This window comes from Somniosus microcephalus, chromosome 33 (assembly GCF_052327205.1).
Source record: "Somniosus microcephalus isolate GS21.2 chromosome 33, FLI_Smic_1.0, whole genome shotgun sequence".
In the NCBI taxonomy this organism is placed as follows: Eukaryota; Metazoa; Chordata; class Chondrichthyes; order Squaliformes; family Somniosidae; genus Somniosus; species Somniosus microcephalus.
In genome coordinates this window covers 14,141,135-14,155,641 of record NC_141019.1, presented here as the reverse complement: position 1 = coordinate 14,155,641, position 14,507 = coordinate 14,141,135, and the positions used below count along the sequence as shown (strand labels likewise).

Genomic DNA, 14,507 nt, shown 5'->3' with positions numbered 1-14,507 from the left:
TTACAGCCTGCCAACCTGAAAAAGATCCGTTTATCCCTACTCTCTGTTTTCTGTCCGTTAACCAATCCTCTATCCATGCTACTATATTACCCCCAACCCCATGAGCCCTAATCTTGTGTAATAACCTTTTATGTGGCACCTTAGCGAATGCCTTTTGGAAATCCAAATACACTACATCCACTGGTTCCCCTTTATCTACCCTGCTAGTTACATCCTCAAAAAACTCTAATAAATTTGTCAAACATGATTTCCCTTTCATAAAACCATGTTGACTCTGCCTAATCATGTTATGATTTTCTAAATGACTTGATACCACTTCCTTAAGTAGTGGTTAGCACTGTTGCCTCACAGCGCCAGGGACCCGGGTTCGAATCCGGCCTCGGGTGACTGTCTGTGGAGTTTGCACATTCTCCCCGTGTTTGCGTGGGTTTCTTCCGGGTGCTCCGGTTTCCTCCCACAGTCCAAAAATGTGCGGGTTAGGTTGATTGGCTATGATAAATTGGCCCTTAGTGTTAGGGGGGGGATTAAATACGTGGTGTTACGAGGATAGGGTGGGATATGTGTTGGTGTTGGTGCAGGGGTTACGGGGACCAGGTGGGATATGTGTCGGTGCAGGCTCGATGGGCCGAAATGGCCTCTATCTGCACTGTGGGGGGGGGTTTCTGTGATTAACAATGGATTCCAGCATTTTCCCGACGACTGATGTCAGGCTAACTGGCCTGTTGTTCCCTGTTTTCTCTCTCCCTCCTTTCTTGAATAGTGGAGTTACATTTGCGACCTTCCAGTCCGCTGGGACCGTTCTAGAATCTAGGGAATTTTGGGAAGATGCATCCACTATCTCTTCAGCCACCTCTTTTGGAACCCTAGGATGTAGGCCGTCAGGTCCAGGGGATTTGTCGGCTTTTAGTCCCATTAGTTTCTCTAGTACTTTTTCTCTACTTATATTAATTACGTTAAGTTCCTCACCCTCATTAGACCCTTGGTTCCTCACCATTTTTGGTATGCTTTGTGTGTCTTCTACTGTGAAGACAGATACAAAATATTTGTTTAACGTTTCTGCCATTTCCTTATTCCCCATAATAATTTCTCCTGTCTCAGCCTCTAAGGGACCAACGTTTACATTTGCTACTCTTTTCCTTTTTACATACTTGTAGAAACCCTTAATTTTTTATATTTCTTGCTAGTTTTCTCTCATTCTATTTTTTCCCTTTTTATCAATTTTTTGGTCAACTTTTGCTGGTTTCTGAAACTCTCCCAATCCTCAGGCTTACTATTATTCTTTGCAACATTATAAGCTTCTTCTTTCAATCTAATGCTATTCTTAACTTCTTTAGTTAGCCACGGTTGGATCACTTTTCCCGTGGATTTTTTGTTTCTCAATGGAATGTATTTTTGTTGAGAATTATGAAATATTTTTTTAAATGCTAGCCACTGCTTATCTAACGCCATACCTTTTAACCTATTTTTCTAATCTACCTTAGCCAACTCGCCCCTCATACCTATGTACTGTAATTGGCTTTATTTAAGTTTAAGACTCTAGTTTTGGACTTCGGCAAGTCACTCTTAAACTTAATGTGAAATTCGATCATATTATGATCGCTCTACCCCAGAGGATCCTTTATTATGAGATTGCTAATTAACCCTGTCTCATCACGGTGGCATAGTGGTTAGCACTGTTGCCTCACAGCGCCAGGGACCCGGGTTCGAATCCGGCCTCGGGCGACTGTCTGTGTGGAGTTTGCACATTCTCCCCGTGTTTGCGTGGGTTTTCTCCGGGTGCTCCGGTTTCCTCCCACAGTCCAAAGATGTGCGGGTTAGGTTGATTGGTTATGATAAATTGACCCTTAGTGTTAGGGGGATTAAATACGCGGGGTTACAGGGATCGGGTGGGATATGTGTCGGTGCAGGCTCGATGGGCCGAAATGGCCTCTATCTGCACTGTGGGGTTTCTGTGATTCTGTGATTACACAATACAAGATCTAAAATAGCTGGTTCCCTGGTTGGTTCCATGACATAATGGCCCAGAAATTCGGGTCCCAACGCGTGATTACTCACGCGTCGACCCGATGGAAGTGCCGGTTTCTTGCATGCACTGCGCATGCGCGGGAAACCGGCACTTCCGTTCCTCTGAACGAAGGGGTTCAGAGGTCGAACGCGTGCGCGCGGGAGTCTGCGCGTGCGCTTTGAACTTACGTTTTTTTTTACAGGTTTTTCCGTGAGGGTAAGTCTTTAGATTTTAGAAATGTAAAAACCAGGCGTAAGGCCTGCATTTTAAAAGGTAAGTGGTCAATTAATTAAAATTAAAACATTTTTCCCACAGGTTTATTATTTTTAAATACTTTAAAGCGAGGTAAGTTTATTTTTAGCCCCGTTTTTTTATAAAATTATTTTTTTCAAAAATTTAAATTATTGTTTAAAATAGTTATTTAATGTAATTTATAGTTTATTTAAAAAGTGGGATGTTTTTAAAAAATTTATTTGAAGGTTTACTGTTATTTTGGGGCCCGTATATTCATAAGTTTAGACAGGTCTTCCTGTCAATCTTATGAATGGGCTTTTCCCTCCTCTGATTGGCTGCCCATGGCTCACGTGATCCCAGGGGATGCATCGCACTAACTACGCCCCTGGGACACGCAAGCACAGCGCACCGGGAGTTGGAGCAGGCCCCGGAGCGAAATTCCACGGGAGCCCAGAGCTCAACTGCCGGCGCGCAAGGTGAGTGCAGGTCGGGGGCTTACACCCGCGGGAAGCCCCCGACCCGAATTTCTGGGCCGTTCTAGGAAACTGTCCAGAATGCATTCAGTCCTCCAGACTACCTTTGCCAATTTGATTTGCCCAGTCTATAAAGATTAAAGTCCCGCAGGATTATTGCATTACCTTTGTTACAAGCTCCTACTATTTCTTGATTAATATTCTGTCCAACGGTATAGCTACTGCCTATATACTACTCCCACCAGTGTTTTCTGCCCCTTGTTATTCCTTATTTCCACCCATATTGATTCTACTTCCTGATCTTCCGAGCTGAGATCCTTTCTCTCTCTACTGTCTTATGCCATCCTTTATTATCGGGGCTACTCCACCTCATTTTCCATTTTGCCTGTCTCTTTGAAGCGTCAAGTACCCTGGAACATTTAGTTCCCAACCTTGGTCACTTTGCAGCCATGTTTCGGGTGAGTCTAGCTCCCTGTGGTCTTGACAGTATCTTCATTTGGTACGTTTCTGCTAGTGAGCCCAGGGTATCGCACAGACCCATTGTTTTAGTTATTAGATCTGTCCTGCTCCTCCACCAGGAACTGCTTCCATTGATTAAAAGCGGCAGAGCAACGCATCATGTTTTGGACTTGAGTTTTTTTTTTGAACAATGGGCGAATAAACAAATGTATAACTAATATAATATTGACAGTAGATATACTAATCAACTGATCAAAAGATATCGACTGAATAAATGCAATCTCAATACTAAGCTAATATTTTGTTAAACTTTCCATATGTAATTATGTTCTTCTACTTTGCAACTGTGGGAAGTAACGGGTCTGATCTATCTCTCTCTCTCTCTCTCTCTCTCTCAAGATTCGAAACCAACTAAATGATTTGAACTATTTAACCTACTTAAACACTCCTCAAACAGTTGCTGGCATTTGATTGAATTGCTCTTCAGAAGAGCTGTCACAGACTCGATGGGCCGAATGACCTCCTGTGCTGTACTATTCTATGATTCTCTGATCGGTTTAAGTAACTGTCAGCTCAATTTAAAGGGAACTGTCCTTCGTACACCAGTCAACACATGTTTCTTTTTGAAACGTGTGACTACATTTGCCTGGTGTAAGATTTGGATCGCAGGTCACATACAGATTACCCAAAGGGTCTTGGGAGTTGTAAGGCATTTTATCAAGGAGCGGCAGTTTAAGTTAAGTACAACACATAATCAAGATGGACATGGTAGACATACGACCATGACGAGCAGTTGGTATCGGTTCCGATCGAACAGACGGCTGGCGTGCGCAAACAGCTCTTCCCTTCACCGTCAGTGCTAAAAGCTCTTTAGATCTCTCTTTTACTCTTTTTAGGGGTGGGCCTAGGGTAGATTATCAAAGATCCAGTCAACAACCTTTCTAGCACAAACAGCAGACAGCGAGTCTGGGAACAAGGTCACCGCCACGGTGCAGAATGTTCTAACATCCGCAGGGAACCAAGAACATCAGCAAATTCTAAACGTCTATCCAGTTATTCTGACACTAGTCTAGGAGACTTTGTTGTCTCAAGTTATTTCTTCCAATTCACGATTTCTTACACTGGAGAGAACCAAACCAAACTTGCAATACTCGTATTGTGTTAGACTGGGGGCATGATTCTGACTATAGCTGCTTTTTAAACTCCTTAATGCATTGTGGTTGGATTAAAAGGACTACCACTAGAAAGAAAGACTTGCATTTCTCCAGCGACTTCCTCAGGACATCCCAAAGAGCTTTATAGCCAATTAAGTACTTTTGAAGTGTAAAACGAGACCAGAATACTTCATTTTTGTCACGGAGGACATGATTTTAAAAACGAGTAGCTCAAAGCGAGGTGCGTTTGCATTGACTTTATTTCAGTGTTCCCTGTTTAAAAGTACCAGTTCCCCTGTCCCCTCAGCCGAAACTGCTCACTATTCCAGGATCGTCCTGGAATGCTACGATAACCCCCGGCTTCTCTCCACTACAAATAGCCTTCTTAAACCCCTCTCCCCTGCCTCCTCCACCCTCCCGTCCGACAACAAGGAACTCATGGATTTCTTTGCCACTAAAATTGAGACCATCCAATCAGCTGCTTTCTCCCTTCCCCTAGCCCACCAAGCCAAACTTCCCCTAAGGTCCCCCCCTGCCCTAGCCCTAGCCCTGAACTTGCATCTTTCTCTAGTTTCTCCCCTATCTCCCCTCATGCCTGCTCCGAACTCATCTTGTCCATGAGACCCACCTCCTGCTCCCTTGACCCTATTCCCACTGAACTGCTGACCACCCAACTTCCCTTCCAGGCCCCCATGTTAGACGATATTGTTAACGGATCCCACTCCTCAGGTACTGTCCCCTTCAAATCTGCCGCCATCACCTCATCCTCAAAAAAAAAATAACCCTTCACTCCTCTATCCTTTCAAACGACTGCCCCATCTCCAACCTCCCTTTCCTCTCCAAAGTCCTTGAGCGTGTTGTCGCCTCCCAAACCCGTGCCCATTTTTCCCGCAACTCCAATTACATCCTTTGTGACTGTGAACCATGGTAAACCACCCCTCCTCATCCTTCACCTGTCTGCAGCCTTTGACACGATTAACCACTCCATCCTCCTCCAACGCCTCTCCACCGTCATCCAGCTGGGTGGGACTGCACTCGCCTGGTTCCATTCTTATCTATCTAATCGTAATCAGAGAATCACCTGCAATGGCTTCTCTTCTCACTCCTGCATCGTTACCTCTGGTGTCCCCAAGGATCTATCCTTGGTCCCCTCCTATATCACATCTACATGCTGCCCCTCAGCGACATCATCCGAAAACACAGCGTCAGTTTCCACATGTACGCGGACCTCGCCACCAATGTTCCCTTTATTTTATTTTGGGTGTGCGGCCCCTTTAACGGGCTGCGCGGCCCATTCAAATGTCCGTGTGTGCGGGATTTTTCCATTTAAAAGCCGATGACCGGCCTGCTGCCGCGCAGCTTAGTAGAAATATTGCCCACCACCACTTCTCTCGACCCCTCCACTGTCTCTAAATTGTCACTCTGCTTGTCCGACATCCAGTACTGGATGAGCAGGACTTTCCTCCAACTAAATATTGGGAAGACCGAAGCCATTGTCTTCGGTCCCTGCCACAAACTCTGTGTCCCTAACCTCCGACTCCATCCCTCTCCTTAGCAAATGTCTGAGGCTGAACCAGACTGTTCACAACCTTGGTGTCATATTTGACCCTGAAATGAGCTTCTGACCACATATCCGCGCCATAACTAAGACCACCTATTTCCACCTCCTCAACATCTCCCAACCCAGCCCCGCCTCAGCTCCTCTGCTGCTGAAACCCTCACCCATGCCTTTGTTACCTCCAGACTCGACTATTCCAACGCTCCTGACTGGCCTCCAATCTTCCACCTTCCACAAACTTCAGCTCATCCAAAACCCTGCTACCGGTGTCCTAACTCGCACCAAGTCCCGTTCACCCATCACCCCTGTGCTCGCTGACCTACATTGGCTGGCAATGCCTCAATTTAAAAAAAAAAAAGTCACCCTTGTTTTCAAATCCCTCCATGGCCTTGCCCCTCCCTATCTCTAACCTCTTCCAGCCCTACAACCAATGTTCCCTTTAAGCTACGCAGCGCTCCAGGGAACCCACGCAGCCAGCTTTGGCGGCTTTTCAATGTAAAAACCGCCATACACGGTATTTTGAATGGCCATTACAGGGCCCGCGCAGCGGCAAAAACAATTAATGGGGACATTGCTTACAACCCCCCGAGATCTCTGCGCTCCTCCAATTCTGGCCTCTTGCGCATCCCCGATTTTAATCACTCCACCATTGGCAGCCGTGCTTTCAGCAGTCTAGGCCCTAAGCTCTGGAATTCCCGCCCTAAACCTCTCCGCCTCTCTACGTCTTTCTCCTTTAAGATGCTCCTTAAAACCTACCTCTTTGACCAAGCTTTTGGTCATCTGCCCTAATATCTCCTTATGTGGCTCGGTGTCAAATTTTGTTTGATAGTCGCTCCTGTGAAGCACCTTGGGACGTTCTACTACGTTAAAGGTGCTATATTAATGGAAGTTGTTATACTTTTGCAACTTCTGGTTCCGGAATATCTGTGTAAAATGTTAGTTAAACGCCACTCGCAGCCCATCTGATGCATGCAGACACGTGGCTAGATCTTTTTACAGTTACCCGTGACCCTGACCGTTTCGAACACTACGCTGCGCTCTCGTACTGCTGTTTGCAAGCCACATGGAATCTGGAAATAGAGCAGATGTCTGCCAGTGAATCCAGTGTTGCGGGCGAACTTAATATCTTAATACCACACTTACTACATGGTAATGTAGGTGCTTTCGATCCCTGTCTCCGGAGGCTATTAACGGCAGTGACACTAATGGAAGGCCGTAGCGGCGGCACTGGATGCTGGGGTAGCCATTTTGATTCTAGGCCTGGCTGGAATACTGGGGAAAGCTCCAAGCACCAGAATTGTGTGCCTTAACCGGGGAAGCTTAAACCGTGTGCATACGTAGTTTGAGCGACATCGGCAGTGGTCCCGATCCATGCCGCTTTGTAAACATGGCAGGGGCAGGAGCCTCGCCGCACTGCCGGACAGCTTCCAGTCGCACTGAAAGTAGGTGAAGGATTTTGTGCAGTAATGTGTGTGGGTCATGTGTGGCCTGTTTTAAGATAGGGATACTTGGCAGCAGCGATAGTGAAGGAGGGGCAGGGACTGGCCTCCCATCCCCCGCCAACCATTGGTGAATGAACTGAGAGATATTCAGGCTGGTCTTGTGACTGGCTGAAGGTTGCAGCCTTTTACTGAGTCTCCAGTTGAAAAAATTGTGGACCTTTCTCTCTTGCTGCAGCTCTGCTCCCACCAGAAAGTTCCAAAGCCTCTGCTGTGAAGAACACTGTAAGTAGTTTTGGCTTTTAAACTGCGTGGACTGCTTTTGTTTAGAGTTTTTGACGGACCTCTGCCCAGGGCATGGGTGGATCAGGGAGAAGCAGTTTTCTCCAATAACTGCTGTTTAAAAGCAGTTAGCGGCTGTTTTCTCGAAGAATTTCAACTTGTTGAAAGAAATTTTGTCCTTTTTTTCTCTCAAGCTTTTTGTTGAATATGTACCCAGCATGAGTTGGCCCTTCAGGAGAGAGGGGGAGACAACTGGGGAAATCAGAACAGGGATGTGAATGACAAACATTTTTTTCTGTTTCATGTTTTTTTTTTCTCTCTCGCTTGCTCGCTCTCTCGCTCACTCTCTGTCTCGCGTTCTCTATCTCTCGCTCACGCTGCCTCTCATTCATGCTCTGTGTGCCTCTTGCCGATCCTGATCAGGAAGGTGGGCATTGATCAGCTCGGGGCTTGTGCGAGTGCTCCTGATCCGCTGGGGTCTCGGCAGCCTGGGCAAATCTGGTGAGCTTATCTCTGATGTTGCCACAGGCACTCGTGCGTCCGGAGCTGGCAGTGCCAGCCCAAAGACAAAGTAGCTTAAGTAGGCCAGTTGCAACTGTTCAAATCCTTCAATGAAGGGCTAACAGCACCATGTGTGAAACCGCACTTTGAGAGCAACAAAGGGGGTTGATCAGATAAATAATTCATCATGTGGAAACCATTTCCACACTCCCCCTGCACAACCTGTCCTGCTGCATATCTGCACTCTGCAGCCACCTCCTGAGCTTCAATACTAAGAGGCATTCTTTGAAAATTGGTATCTGGCCTTGTGGGGGGGGGAGGGGGCGAGGCTGCTCTCCTAGCTGGGTCATGTAATCTGGAGGCAAACGTTACTAAGCTCTTCAACGAATTTTTTTCAACAGCAAATGAACTCTTCAGAGCTGCAGCTCGCGTCCCAAGCCTCACCCGGCCCCTCGTGTGGTTGTGGACTTGGTGCAAGATAGCAGCCCCGACGCCGGGAGACCACCTCTTCCAAGCGTGCTCCTGACTTCAAACTGCTGAATTCTGTAATATAACTGACACCAGATTGAGTATAAATGGAGGATCAATACCTGGTGTGAGAGACAGACACAATTATCAGATCTCATTAACTGTTTGTAAACCAGTGCCCAGGACAATTGGCTTTCCAATTGAGCCAATGTCCTCTGGGGCTCAGTGGGTCGCACCCTCGCCTCTGAGTCAGGAGGTTGTGGGTTCAAGTCCCACTCCAGGGACTTGAGCACATAAAGCTAGGCTGACACTCCAGTGCAGTGCCGAGGGAGTGCTGCACTGTCGGAGGTGCCGTCTTTCGGATAAGACATTAAACCGAGGCTCCGTCTGCTCTCAGGTGGGTGTAAAAGATCCCGAGGCCACTATTTCAAAGAAGAGCAGGGGCATTATCCCCGGTGTCCTGGGGCCAATACTTATCCCTCAACCAACATAACAAAAACATCTGGTCATTAGCACATTGCTGTTTGTGGGATCTTGCTGTGCGCAAATTGGCTGCCGCGTTTCCCACATTACAACAGTGACCACACTTCAAAAAGTACTTCATTGGCTGTAAAGCGCTTTGGGACGTCCTGAGGTTGTGAAAGGTGCTACAGAAATGCAAGTCTTTCTTCTTTCCTCCCCCCATGCACCTCCCTCCACCAGGGAGGGGTCAGTGTTGGGAGCATTGCTCTCCTGTGCCCCTATACCCAAGCCCAGGTCATAATATCAAAATTTGCAGATAAGTCCAAAGATGTGCAGGTTAGGTTGATTGGCTATGATAAATTGACCCTTAGTGTTAAGGGGATTAAATACGTGGGGTTACGGGGATAGGGTGGGATATGTGTTGGTGTAGGGGTTACGGGGATCGGGTGGGATATGTGTCGGTGCAGGCTCGATGGGCCGAAATGGCCTCTATCTGCACTGTGGGGTTTCTGTGATTCTGTGAACACAAAAACTGGCAGTGTGGTTAACTGTGCAAAGGGCAGTCAGTGACCTCAGGAAGGTGTAGACTGGCTAGTAGATTGGGCAGATAGATGTCAGATAAAATTTACTGTGGAGAAATGTGTGGTGACATTTTGGGAGGAAGAATGAGTGAATACACACTAAATGGCAAAACCTTTAACGGGAGGAGCAGAGAGTTGGGTTCAGGTACACAAATCTTGAAAAGTGGGGGGACAAGTTGATAAAACTCTTTAAAAACCCATACATATTTTTTTTTTACAGTTTTGTAAATGAGGTGATGCTAAACCGATGCAAATCATTGGTCAGGCCACAGTAGAATATTGGGCCCAGTTTTGGTGTCGTATTTTCGGAACGATGTCAAGGCCATGGAGAGGGGATTCACTGAGATGACTCCAGGGATGAGAGGCTGAGGAAACCCGGGTCCTTTTCACAGGTTGAGATCTGATGGAGGTATTCAAAATTATTGAATGGTTTTGATAATGTAAATGGGGAAAACAATTTCCACTGGTCAGTAACTAGAGGGGAGAAATTTAAGATAATCACCAGAAGGAAGGGAGAGGCTAGGAGAAATTATTCACACACTGTTGTAAATTTAAGGAAAGGGCAGGGGAATGGGACTAAGCTCTTTCAGAGAGAGAGAGAGAGCACAGGGGCGATGGGGGAATGGGGAAAGGGCAGGGAATGGGACTGAGCTCAGAGGGAGAGAGCACGGGCGATGGGGAAAGGGCAGGGGAATGGGACTGAGCTCAGAGAGAGAGAGAGCACAGGGGCGATGGGGGACTGGGGAAAGGGCGGGGGAATGGGACTGAGCTCAGAGAGAGAGAGCACAGGGGCGATGGGGGACTGGGGAAAGGGTGGGGGAATGGGACTGAGCTCAGAGAGAGAGAGCACAGGGGCGATGGGGGACTGGGGAAAGGGCGGGGGAATGGGACTGAGCTCTTTCAGAGAGAGAGCACAGGGGCGATGGGCCGAATGTCTGCCATCGTACTTTAAAATTCTTATGATTTTAATTTCTCAATGTTTTTCCCAGCCCACTTATGTTCTAACCCTGCCTCCGGAGCCAGCACTGCAAAAGCATACAGCCATTAGAGTAGCACTTAAAGCCTTTTTGGAGGGATGAAGCGCCTCTGCAGAGGTGGATTTTGCTGGTGTCTATCACTAGGCCGGGGTTATTCGGAAGATGAAGCAGGATCAGTAGATTGGGCTCGGCTGCAAGGGGCGCAATTGCCTAAAACTGATCCTCACTCGTTTCTGCGTTGGCTAAAGTCTGTTGTCAGTTATGGTCCGTTTGGGTTTCTCTGGGCTATTGCCAACGACTCCCCAATAAAACTGCGAGTGTATCCTCGGGGTCTGGAGAGAGCACCATACCGAGTTGGTGTCTGAGCCTGCAGCTAGGGTAAGGAGTAAGGAGCCATCTGCATGGAGGTTGGACAAACTGCGGGCGTGTGTTGTACAGATAAGAGAATGAATGAAGCCGTTCAGTGGGCTCTGTACTGCATCTCGCAGCTACTGGTAGGGCAGCAGGCACGGATGGTATTTCGCCAAATCCCTTGAAGCTGCTGTAAGCAGGTGCTGGGGGTCAGCGATGGTCTTGATAAGCGGTGCCTGAAACCAGCGACATACCTTGGAGCTGCTCTCAAAGGCTGCTGAACAGACTCTGTTGGGGCCATGCATACTTTGGTGTTACTGAGCACAGTTGTGGTTTCTGCCCACAAGAAGGGGGATCCTACTCCGCCCAGGAACTGCTGGGGAGTCTCCTTGATATAAGCTGCTCTTAAGGTGGTTCTTTAGATTGTCACGGCACCCATCGGATGTGTTGGAGAGTGTGGGATAATCAGAAAGGAGCAGGCTGGATTTTGCTCCTGTGAGGAATGTGTACGGCAGATTGTGAACACTGCGAACTGCCGACATGACATCGGCCATCTCCATTTCTCTGCTCCCCTCCCTCACGCCAACCTACCTCCCTCTGAACTTGCAGCACTCCGTTCTCTCCGATCCAACCCCAGCATTGTCATTAAACCCGCTGACAAGGGTGGCGCAGTTGTTGTTTGGCGAACTGACTTCGACCTTGCGGAGGCTGAACACCAACTCTCCGACACCACCTCCTACCTCCCCCTGGACCCCACTACCGAACATCAAGCCATCATTTCCAAGACTGTCACTGACCTCATCTCCTCTGGAGATCTTCCCTCCACGGCCGCCAACCACATAGTGATGACTGACTGTATCAGTGCCATTTCCTGCTCTCGCCCTGAACTAGAAAATTTCATTCACTTCAGCTTCCAATTTCCACCCTTCCCTCACCTTCACATGGTCCATCCCTTCCTCGACTTCTCTGTCTCCATTTCTGGGGATAGTCTATCGACAAACATTCACCATAAGCCCACTGACTCCCACAGCTACCTGGGCTACACTTTCTCCCACTCCGCTTCCTGTATGGACTCTATTCCATTCTCCCAGTTTCTCTGTCTCTGTCGCATCTGCTCCAACGATGCCACCTTCCATGCTAGTGCTTCCGATATGTCTGCCTTTTTCCTCAACCGAGGATTCCTCTCCACCGTGGTTGACACAGCCCTTGACCGTGTCACTTCTGCCCTCACCCCTTCCCCTCCCTCCCGGAACCACGATAGGGTTCCCCTTGTCCTCACCTTTCACCCAACCAGCCTCCACATTCAACGGATCATTTTCCGCCACCTCTAGCGTGATCTCACACCAAACACATCTTCCCCATCCCTCCCCTTTCAGCATTCCGTAGGGACCGCTCCCTCCGTGACACTCTCTGGTCCCCTCCTCAATCACCCCCAACACCCCTTCCCCTTCGCCCGGCACCTTCACGTGCAAGCGCAGGAGATGAAACACCTGCCCTTTTACCTCCTCCCTTCCCACTGTCCAGGGCCCCAAACACTCCTTCCAGGTGAAACAGCGATTTACTTGTACTTCTTGCAATTTAGTATAACTGTATTCGCTGCTCACGATGCGGTCTCCTCTACATTGGGGAGACCAAACGCAGATTGGGTGACCGCTTTGCGGAACACCTCCATTCAGTCCGTAAGGGTGACCCTGAGCTTCCGGTCGCCTGTCACTTTAATTCTCCGCTCCATTCGCACTCTGACCTCTCCGTCCTTGGCCTCTTACACTGTTCCAACGTAAGCTGGAGGAACAGCAGCTCATCTTTCGATTAGGCACTTTACAGCCTTCTGGACTCGATGTTGAGTTCAACAATTTCAGTCCATAACCTCTGCTCCTATTTTTCTTTTTTTCCCCTCATGGCAGCTGTTGATGACTCTGCCATTCCCATTTACACCTCCTGTAGACCCATCTTTTGTTTCTTTACTTGTCCCATTACCACCTCCTTTTGCTTTGTACAATCATCCCTTTTGTCATTTAATCTCTCCTGCCTTCCCTTCACAGACCTTCCCTTTTGTTCTTTCTGCCCCTCCCCCCCCTTTCCCTGTCCCTACACTTGCTTAAAATCTGTTACATCTTTAACTTTTTCCAGTTCTGATGACGGGTCATCGACCTGAAACGCTGACTCTGTTTCTCTCTCTCCACAGATACTGCCTGACCTGCTGAGTGTTTCCGGCATTTTCTGTTTTTATTTCAGATTTCCAGCATCCGCAGTAATTTGCGTTTGTGTATGGCAGATTGTTGCTCTATATAAGATCACAGGGCATCATCTGGTTCATCGGTGAACAACTTGCATTACATTCATCAGACTTTCTATATGGTTACTCATGCAACTGAACTCTGCATCCGCCCCCTCTGCCAGCACTGTGGCTGCAGTATGTACGATCTATAGGTTGCATTGCAGCACCTCCCTGCCCTGCGACCTCTACCTCTGTACAAGAGCAGCAGTGTGGTCAGATCACCACCTCCAGGTTCCCTTTCAAGCCACACGCCACCCTAATTTGGACATTTGTTGCTGTTCCTTCATCGTCGCTGGGTCAATATCCTGGAATTTGCTTCTTAACCTGATAGTGGGAGCCACAATCACCAGAAGGACAGCAGCGGTTCAAGAAGGGCCACCACCAGCTTCTCGAGGGCAGCCACTGTATGATTGGTCTTGTCTTTCTTCAATGATCCTATTACAGGTTAAGTTTGGCATTTGTCCAAACAGTTCATGGTTCAGAACTCCTAGCCATGCAATAGAAGGGCTTCCTAAGATTCGGGATAAAGCTGTGAGGCAGGTTTGTGGCAAAAAGGGGGCAACAGTTGGAGGGAGGGAAAGCACTGACCTATCTGGGGATTGGAGCACATACTCTAATGTCCATAGCTCAGTGGCGACCAGGATTGGATTGCACTGAGGCAAGCAGCTGGTGCGGAAGAGCTGCATCTCCGTCTGATAGAACCACCATTCGGTGTGCTGTCCTGTGGTTGGGGGGGATGGTGGCAGTGCCACATCACATTTAATGGTGAGTTGCGTTGCTCACCAGAAAGCTTACCAGTGTTCTGTGCCGGTTTGGCTGGTTAAACTTGGGCAGTACCCTTACACGCACTTGGTGGCCCCTCAAACTTGGCTCTGCCAACTGGCCCCGAATGTTCCGTAGACTTTGGTAACTATGATGTCTCCCTATGAAGAGAGTGTGTCCTCCATCTGTGGCAAACAGTGACACGACCTGTGTGGATTTCTCAGTAGCATGGTCTGGAGACTCTTGAGCACCTTGAACGCTTTCTGTTCATGTCAGACACCCAGTTGACTCCCAAAAGAACTGTATTATGTAAGGGTCAGTACGTGAACCATACATTTACACAGTGTGCTATGTCTAGACTGTGTAAAGGCCAGTATGAGTCTTACATTTACACCGTGTGTTATATCTGTACTGTGTAAAAAATTTTAGAACTCATGAAAAAGATGGGAGCCCTTTTAAAATGACCAGGAGCTCACTGTGTGCCAACCTTGGCACTGTGCTGGAACATTCCAGGGCAGTTATT

At 48.0% G+C, this 14,507-nt stretch overlaps 2 protein-coding genes across 9 annotated transcripts in view; one reads left to right on the top strand and one right to left on the bottom strand.

The window, feature by feature from the left end:
- LOC147096970 (uncharacterized) overlaps positions 1 to 14,507 on the bottom strand; it is a 1,290,222-nt gene that overhangs the window by 695,809 nt on the left and 579,906 nt on the right. The window lies entirely within an intron of this gene.
- The window catches only part of LOC147096973 (natural resistance-associated macrophage protein 2-like), a 180,149-nt gene that overhangs the window by 33,419 nt on the left and 132,223 nt on the right, over positions 1 to 14,507 (top strand). The window contains exon 2 of one of the 7 annotated variants that reach the window (XM_085972678.1): positions 9,837 to 10,025. The exons of 5 other annotated variants lie outside the window; for them this stretch is intronic. The gene's annotated coding sequence lies outside the window, so the exon portion shown is untranslated. Of the gene's footprint in view, positions 1 to 7,509; positions 7,608 to 9,836; positions 10,026 to 14,507 lie in introns of those variants that run through there. One more of the 7 variants, XM_085972679.1, reaches the window with a different exon arrangement.